Source organism: Gopherus evgoodei, chromosome 8, assembly GCF_007399415.2.
Source record: "Gopherus evgoodei ecotype Sinaloan lineage chromosome 8, rGopEvg1_v1.p, whole genome shotgun sequence".
Taxonomy (NCBI): domain Eukaryota; kingdom Metazoa; phylum Chordata; order Testudines; family Testudinidae; genus Gopherus; species Gopherus evgoodei.
This window is the reverse complement of record NC_044329.1, coordinates 70,181,376-70,189,217: the sequence shown is the minus strand read 5'-3', so window position 1 is coordinate 70,189,217 and position 7,842 is coordinate 70,181,376. Positions and strand designations below refer to the sequence as shown.

At 42.5% G+C, this 7,842-nt stretch overlaps 1 protein-coding gene across 5 annotated transcripts in view; it reads left to right on the top strand.

Annotated features, from left to right (window-relative positions):
- The first annotated feature begins 174 nt into the window (after nt 1-174).
- The window catches only part of GPSM2 (G protein signaling modulator 2), a 60,899-nt gene continuing 53,231 nt past the window's right edge, over nt 175-7,842 (top strand). For 2 of the 5 annotated variants that reach the window (XM_030574012.1, XM_030574007.1), the window contains exon 1: nt 178-388. The gene's annotated coding sequence lies outside the window, so the exon portion shown is untranslated. Of the gene's footprint in view, nt 389-7,842 lie in introns of all 5 variants that reach the window. The other 3 variants (XM_030574013.1, XM_030574009.1, XM_030574008.1) reach the window with 3 other exon arrangements.

The following is a 7,842-nucleotide window of genomic DNA, read 5'->3' as shown; positions in this document are numbered from 1 at the left end:
GGGAACCCTTACGCATGCGCAGAATGTCCCAGTGGCGGAAATGGGGAGAGCCGTTGGGTTTCCCTGTCACAGGGGGAGGGAGACGATACTGGTGTAAGAGCTGCGGCGAGCACGGCGCCGGCTATTGGCGGGTTCGAAGTGCGGGGTGCGCGGGGGGCGGGGCAGCGCCGGGCTTTCCCCTCCCTTCTCGCTGCGGTGGCGGGCGCTCTAGGACGGATCCATCAGCGAAGTGGGCGGGGGGTACTGCGGGGGTGCGAGGCGAGCGATCGGACTAGAGGGAGGCCAGCGGCTGCAGGCGGCCCCGGTGCTGAGGTGAGGCCCGTCCCGTCCCGTCCCGTCCTGAGGCAGGCGGGAGAGTGGGGCCGCACGCGGCAGAGCGGCCGTATGGGTGAGGAAGGGGGGACGTTGCTGGGGCAATGTGGTGGTGTCGCGTAGAGGGCAGGACTATATCGACTGAGGAGGCAGCGATATTGGGGGCGCCAGAGGCGCGGTGGGTGACTGAAGGGGAACTCGCTGAAGGCGAGGGCAGCTGTGGGGTTTGGCTGGGGGGAGCCTTGACCCGTGGGGGGATCAGTTATTGAGGGTGGAGGAGGGATCGATCAGGGAAAGATGATGAGTTGTTTCTTGTGATGTATGCCCCCCAACATACTGATGTTCGTGCCGGGGGTTGTGCTCATGGGGGCCACTGTTCCCTTGGGGGTTTTCTCCAAGCCCAGCGAGCTGATGATGCTCCTTGCCTTGCTGAGAGAAGCATGCTGGGCTGTTGCTCCCAAAGAAATAATTGCAGTTAACTTCGCTGCACCAACCTTGCAGTTTTGCATGAGTCCTTTCTCAATCGCAACATGAAATCAAACACTGCTGTGATGGCTGATGAAGAGTCCTCTGTAGTGCGAAGAGATAAAGTGTCAAGGCAAAGCAATCTGGGTCTTTAAAATGATGATTGTGCTTACTAGCACTGCAGTGTCACTTGAATAATTTAACCCATGAAATGTCTTGTTTGTTGGCTGTGTCTGACTTATGATAAATGTGAAAAAATGATAGTGTTTAATTCCCATATCCAAAGGATAGTGCAGTTGTTTTTAAAGTGCTTTCAGTGTTTTGTGCAGTTGTTTAATGTTATATTCTGCTTTACAAAACTATGGCAGCAATCAATTTCTTATAGACCCCAAAACAAACACAGCAAGGGCTTATTATAGTTCCATTTCTTGGGAGGGAAAATAGTTATTTGCTGTCACCAAACCAACCCTTTTAAAAAAATAATCTTTGACCGATTAATTTCTTGATTTCTCCAGTGTGAGACAATAACATGAGGACATCACATTAAACATCTTCAGTCCTTACTCTTACTGACTGTTTGAATGATAAATAGTCATTAGGTCAGGGGAGAAATGAAACAACCAAGATTGTTATTAAATACATCATAAAACTAAAGAGAAGGGAACTATATGAAACAAATTTAAAAACTACATAAGGAGCAAAGTCCATAAAATATTTTAATAAATAGAAATGGGAGCTTATACTAGTTCAGGTTGTAGCATATATTTCTGACCTAGTCCCTCTCCTCTTAAAAAAGAGATACAGGTACTTGGGAATCCTTGCTTTTTCTTTACTCTTCTTTGGCAATGTAGAGCCAACTTAGACTCCCACCTTCAAGTTAGCCCTCGTATTCTTAGAGGTTTCCAGCTCCTGACTGTTAGCTTCTAGCCCCCAAAGATGCATAGATCATGTGTCTTGGGGTTGCCACGGAGAGCCAGGCAACCATTTCAGAATTCTGATGGACCTGCCAACTCTTACATCACAAAAGAGACAGTATAAGATTACCCTAATCTAAAAAATTGGTAAGGAAACATGTTGTGCACACTCTGGCCTTCTCAGGTCTCCTTGGATTCTTAGGCTTCTCCTCTTATGAATCTCTGTGGTAGTCCTTTGCCGAACACCTCAGTGGGAGAGGACACCACTACCTGTTGGTTCCAGAAACACCTTTTGTATTTCTCCTTAAAGAGAAGGCTTCCTCTCTCTCCAGAGGTGTTCTTAAAAACAAGATCTATTAAATATAGAGAATCAGGTACAAATAAACAGTTCATAGAATTATACAACTGGAAGGGACCTCGAAAGATCATCTAGTCCAGTCCCTTGCACTCAAGGCAGGACTAAGTATTATCTAGACCAATGTTTCCCAAACTTGGGATGCTGCTTGTGTAAGAAAAGCCCCTGGCGGGCTGGGCCGGTTTGTTTAACTGCCATGTCCGGCCGATAGCGGGTCCCCACTGGCCGTGGTTCGCTGCTGCAGGCCAATGGGAGCTGCTGGAGGAGGTGGCACAGCAGCAAACAGCTTTAAGAAAATTAACGGGGGGTGGTGTGTTCTTTTGCATTTAATAAACAATAGTAATTTGCTTGTAAAAAAACAAACAAAAAAACAAAACCGTGGTCAGTGGGAGCTGTGATTGGCCGGACCTGCGGACATGGCAGGTAAACAAACTGGCCCAGCCTACCAGGGGCTTTCCCTACACAAGTGGCGTCCCAAGTTTGGGAAACACTGATCTAGACCATCCTTAACAGGTGTTTGTCCAACCTACTCTTATAAATCCCCAATGATGGAGATTCCACAACCTCCTTAGGCAATTTATTTCAGTGCTTAACCACTCTGACAGGAAGTTTTTCCTAATGTCCAACCTAAACCGCCCTTGCTGCAATTTAAGCCCATTGCTTCTTGTCCTAGCCTCAGAGATGTTAAGAACAATAACAGAGGTTAAGAAGAATGAAATATGTTAGGTAAAAACTTTGCAAATGCCCAAACAGGCTTCTCTTAGCTTCATTACAGAGAAGAAAAGAATCTAAATGCTAAAAAACAGGTCTCATCTCATGCACTCCTCCCCACACTCCAGTCAGAGTTACAGGTTCTTGCTGCTGTTTCCAGAATGATCTCTAGTGTCAGTCTTGAACCTACTTATTATTTCCTGTTGATCCAGTGCAGCACACCCCATTTTCTTAACTAGCTTTTTTCTGGATCTGTATCACACAGTAGAAGTTTGGGAATGCAGCTGCTCCCCCACCCTTCAGGAAATGGCCTAATGGGGAGAAGATAGCCCTCTTCAGATGATTACTACTTGTTTTTAAAATGCTTCACTACTAAACTGTAGTACAGCTTTCCACAGATCCCTGTGTCTGGCTGCATCCAGTTTATCCAATTCTTTTTCTTAAACATTTTGTTTCAATTTTCCTTTGCCATGAAATATAAATTATGGATAGACTCTAGGCCCTCTCTCACAATATTTTTCCCTTTTAGTCAATTTTACTTTGTGCACTTGACAGCGGTTGTGGTTCAGCCAGTTTACTCTTTCCTCTATATAATCCTGTAGGCCCCGATCCTAAAATCACACATATATTTATCTTTAAGTACCTGAATGGCATCAGTGTTCTTAATCGGACTACATGTTTCTTAAAGTGAAGCACGTGTAAATAAATATTTGCCAGACTGGTACCTTTGTCATTTTTTTCTTTGCTGGAAAGATGATTGTAAACATAAAAATTCCTGACAAAACTTCTAAAGAAAAATAAAATACAGGCTATATTACTTAAAATTTTATTTAATTTCTTTTTAAAAGTTCAAGTTCAGTGTTACTGCTAAGGGACGCTATCTTTCAGAAATAAATGTGATTTTTAAATTGACATTTACCTATTATTATTATGAATAACACAGGAATCCTGTAAATGAAATATTAGAGACAGTATTTCTGAGGTGTTTTTCCTGTTTTTCGCATTTGACACTACTTCTACATTTGTGTGTACTATTTTCTCTGTATAGTCATTCTATTTATGAAAGACCTATATAAACAGGAAAAAAATATTTAAAAAAGATGAAGTCCCACAAAAACTTGGGAACAGGTGTAATATCTGAAAATAAATTTATATAATTTTTTTTAACTGATTGGCTTGATGGTGTCCCTCCCTTACAAACCAGTGTTTGTTTTTTGTTTTGTTTTTATTTTCCAGTTTTTCCTTTTAGTTGATAAACTTGTAAGTAATAGTGGCAGAATATAGTTTTATTTCCTTGTTTTTGTCCTAAATTAGTACCCTTTAAGTTTCTGGGTTCTAAGGGTCCAGATTTCCAGCACATAAAATCTGAATACTGACAATATTTTGCTTAAACATAGAATATCAGGGTTGGAAGGGACCTCAGGAGGTCATCTAGTCTAACCCCCTGCTCAAAGCAGGACCAATCCCCAGACCCCTATATGGCCCCCTCAAGGGTTGAGCTCACAACCCTGGGTTTAGCAGGCCAGTGCTCAAACCACTGAGCTAGCTATCCCTCCCTCCATAACAGCATTATGGAAGCTGTTTTGTTGCTGGCTTGGTAAATCTAAGTATCAGAATAACCACTAGTTTTGGGAATTATCTGCCCCATTCTTTACAGTTTGCCCTAACTGAGCAATCTCAGTGTGGCTCCCCTGGGACCCCAGTCGCACCCACATTCCCTTAGTTTGCTGGGGCTGGGCAGAGTTTAGGCACTGTCCCAGGCTCTAGGCACATACTCCAGGTGCAGATTTCATGTCTGATATCCCTCTTGGCAGAGGCAATGCCGTGGTCTAAATGCTTGCTGCCTGCTATCTGCTACTCCCACAACAAAAGCAAACCCATCTCTTCCCCTTTCTGGCCCTTGTGTCTGAGTCCTGAGTTTGTGTCCCCTACCAACACCTGGATTCTTTGTTCTGCTGGTGATTTTGCACACTCCACTTTATCAGCCCCCTGAAAAGAAATTTAGTCAAACTGGTTTTCCTGCTCAGGCAACCTCCTTAGCACACCCATTGTCAAGTTAGAGCACAATCGTAAAGGTTAACAACTCCGTTTATTAGGTCTAGGAAAGACTTGCTATAGTATTGTCAGCAAATGTTTGCTTCCATATCCACACAGAGGCATTCCATGATAACAATTTCATATCAATCAGAATTCATAAGTTGTACATGCAGATCCCCCATATGGTCATAGTGGTGTATGATACTGAATGAGAAGTCAGTGTTCATGTAGAAAAGCTTGTAGTTCATAAAGACAAAGGTCAGTTTATTGCCCTTTCACATTCAAAGTGAGTGTGTCTTATATTTTAAGATTGTCCGAAGTTTACTTTATACATATATTCTTGATGTGCAGTTAACCACAGCTAGATCCCATTCAATATTTACATAGGAGAAACCAATCATATCTTTAATCATAATTTTGGGGGCTGCTAATGTTCCAGTTTGTCAAGTCTCCATTTTCTTCATTTTTCTCCCTCTTTGCCAACTGAAGGGCCAATTGTTGCCAAATAGGATAGTGATTTCACTTAATTCATTAGATACTGGACCAAAACTAACTAACTTAACACAGGCTGCCAAACAGATGGCACCAACTTTAGATCACTACTGACCTTGATTGAAACTGAAATATAGATCTCAGATTCCTAGACTTTAAGGCCAGAAGGGACCATCACGTTAATCTATTCCAGGGATCTCAAACCCAAATCACTACGGGGGCCACATGAGGACTAGTACATTGGCCTGAGGGCTGCATCACTGACACCTTCTCATACAAAGATAAAAAAGCCCCCCACCTCTGTCCCCCACCCTGCCCCCACTCCACCCCTTCCATGAAGCCCCACCCATGCCCCACCTCTTCCCACTCCTTCTCTGTCCCTATTACAACCCCTTTCCCAAATCCCTGACCCGCATCCTCTCTGTCTCCTCCCCTGAGCGCACATAAAGGCTGTTTCCGCTCAACTGAAATATCCTACTCTTGCTTACGCTGATCAAGCTTTGAAAACTTATTTTGGCATATCTGGGTGAGAACTGGTTAAAATTCCCCTTCTGTTGCTTCTGTTTGGGCCAAAATCTAGTTTTGCTTTATCACTAGTGCCAGAGGAAAGAAAATACGAGCGCCTACTTACTGTATTAAGTAACCTTTACAGCTATTCAGTATGATGTGAGGATCCGGAGGTATACTTCACTTGATCACCTTCAGCTCTAATGTTCCAGTGTTATGTTAGTATATTGATGTTCTCAGAACAAGTTTGGAATACTTCCAAGGAATTTGGTAGCTGATCAAGTGACTTGATGTGTGTGTCTGAATTTGAACTAATGGATCTGTCCTTCTACCACCTTGGAAAGATTGAGACAGACTTGGTCTCCCAACTTGATCTCCTACAACACTTATCTGCATTTCTCTTCATACAGCTGCAAAAGCATTCCTCTATGAACTTTGTGTTATAGCTGGATGAGCACTGGCATATTACCTTAACTATTGGTTTATATTTTTTGATGGGAAGCTGTTTAACGCTTCTGGCAGCTCAGCCTAGACTACTGTTAACAACACTTCGTGTTTGTGTCCTAATACTTAACTCTGATCATGTTTGGAGAATATCGTTCTTTCTCACAGTTTGTGTGGTACCTGTAAAAGTAGATGCATACGTACAGTGAAGTTTATGTGCATGGCTTATGAACCTTCAACTAGTATTATGTTCTGAAAAAAGAACCTACTTGTAGCCATGTACATTTTCAAAAAGTTTCTCATAATCCTTTTTGGCTGTCTTCTATTTACTGCATTCTGCTCCTCCCAGTACCTACAGTGTGTTATGCTGCTTTTTCGGTTTGTTCTAATGCTGCAGGGTTTCTCCATCTGATCTTGCACGCAAGGGTTTATTATAGGAGAGTACAGATGATCCTATTGTGAGCAAGCAGTATTTCTACAGTAATGAATACTAGAATTAATCTGATATATCAGATGGAAGGGGGAATGGAGGCAGAATGCAGGCCAGCCTATCACTTTGCTCTACAAGGAGGCCATGAGGGAAAGTAATTAGGCACTTTGTGGACAGATGTGCATCTGCTTCCCCAACATCATTGGAGTACACAGTTGTTGAAAGCAAAGTATAATTCAGCCGCATAATGAAATGTTTCATACGTTTCTCAAGTATTATTTATTACTTGTATAATCATAGTTGCTAGGAGCCCCAGTCATGGACCAAGACCCTGTTGTACGTACAAACACAGAACAAAAAGACAATCTCTGCCCAAAAGAGCTTAGAATCTAAGTATAAGAAAAGAAACAACAGATGGATACCGACAGGCAGGCTCGAGTGGGGTGGGGGAGAAACACAAGGAAACAGACTCCCCCTCCCCCATTTATGGCAAGGCAGTTTAAATGTTATTTTTTCCCTTTAAGTAAATTAGCATTAGTGAACTTGTGGAAAGCAAATAATTCCTGAACACTTTCACTCACTTTAGTACATGTTCATCCTGTCCTTGCTAGTTCACCCTGTTCAACTGACAGTCAGTCCACAGTTTTGAAAAGATTAACCTCCTTTCCAGTGTAGCTTTTATTTTTTTCATTCCACCGTAATATGCTGCTGTTAACTTGGGAATGATGGATATAGTGATAGGCCAGTCAGTGTAGGTGGCAATAAACTGCTGTGGGTCATTCTAACTGTACATGATATCCAGTGTCTGTCAAAGTTGTATGTCTAAACTCTCATTCCTGAAGGTTAAGAATGGCATTTGCTGGTACAGTGATTAGTTCTCTTTGTCTTGAATTGAATGTTTCTCTAGCTCAACTGTGTAACTCTTCACGAAGACGTAATGTGCAATCTTGCCTTAGTTTGTATACACGTATCACTGCTAAAGAGGAATACAACACTAATCACCTGTTTATCGACTTATGGAAATCAAAATATATGTTCTTATGCCTGTCTTTTCTAGAAGACCCAAATAGTGTAGAATTCTCTCTCATTTTCCCTTTAAAAAGTAAGAGTAAAGTTGGGGCCTAAGCAGATTTATTAGATCCCCTTTGAAGAAGAAATGCCATGCTTTAAGAAGG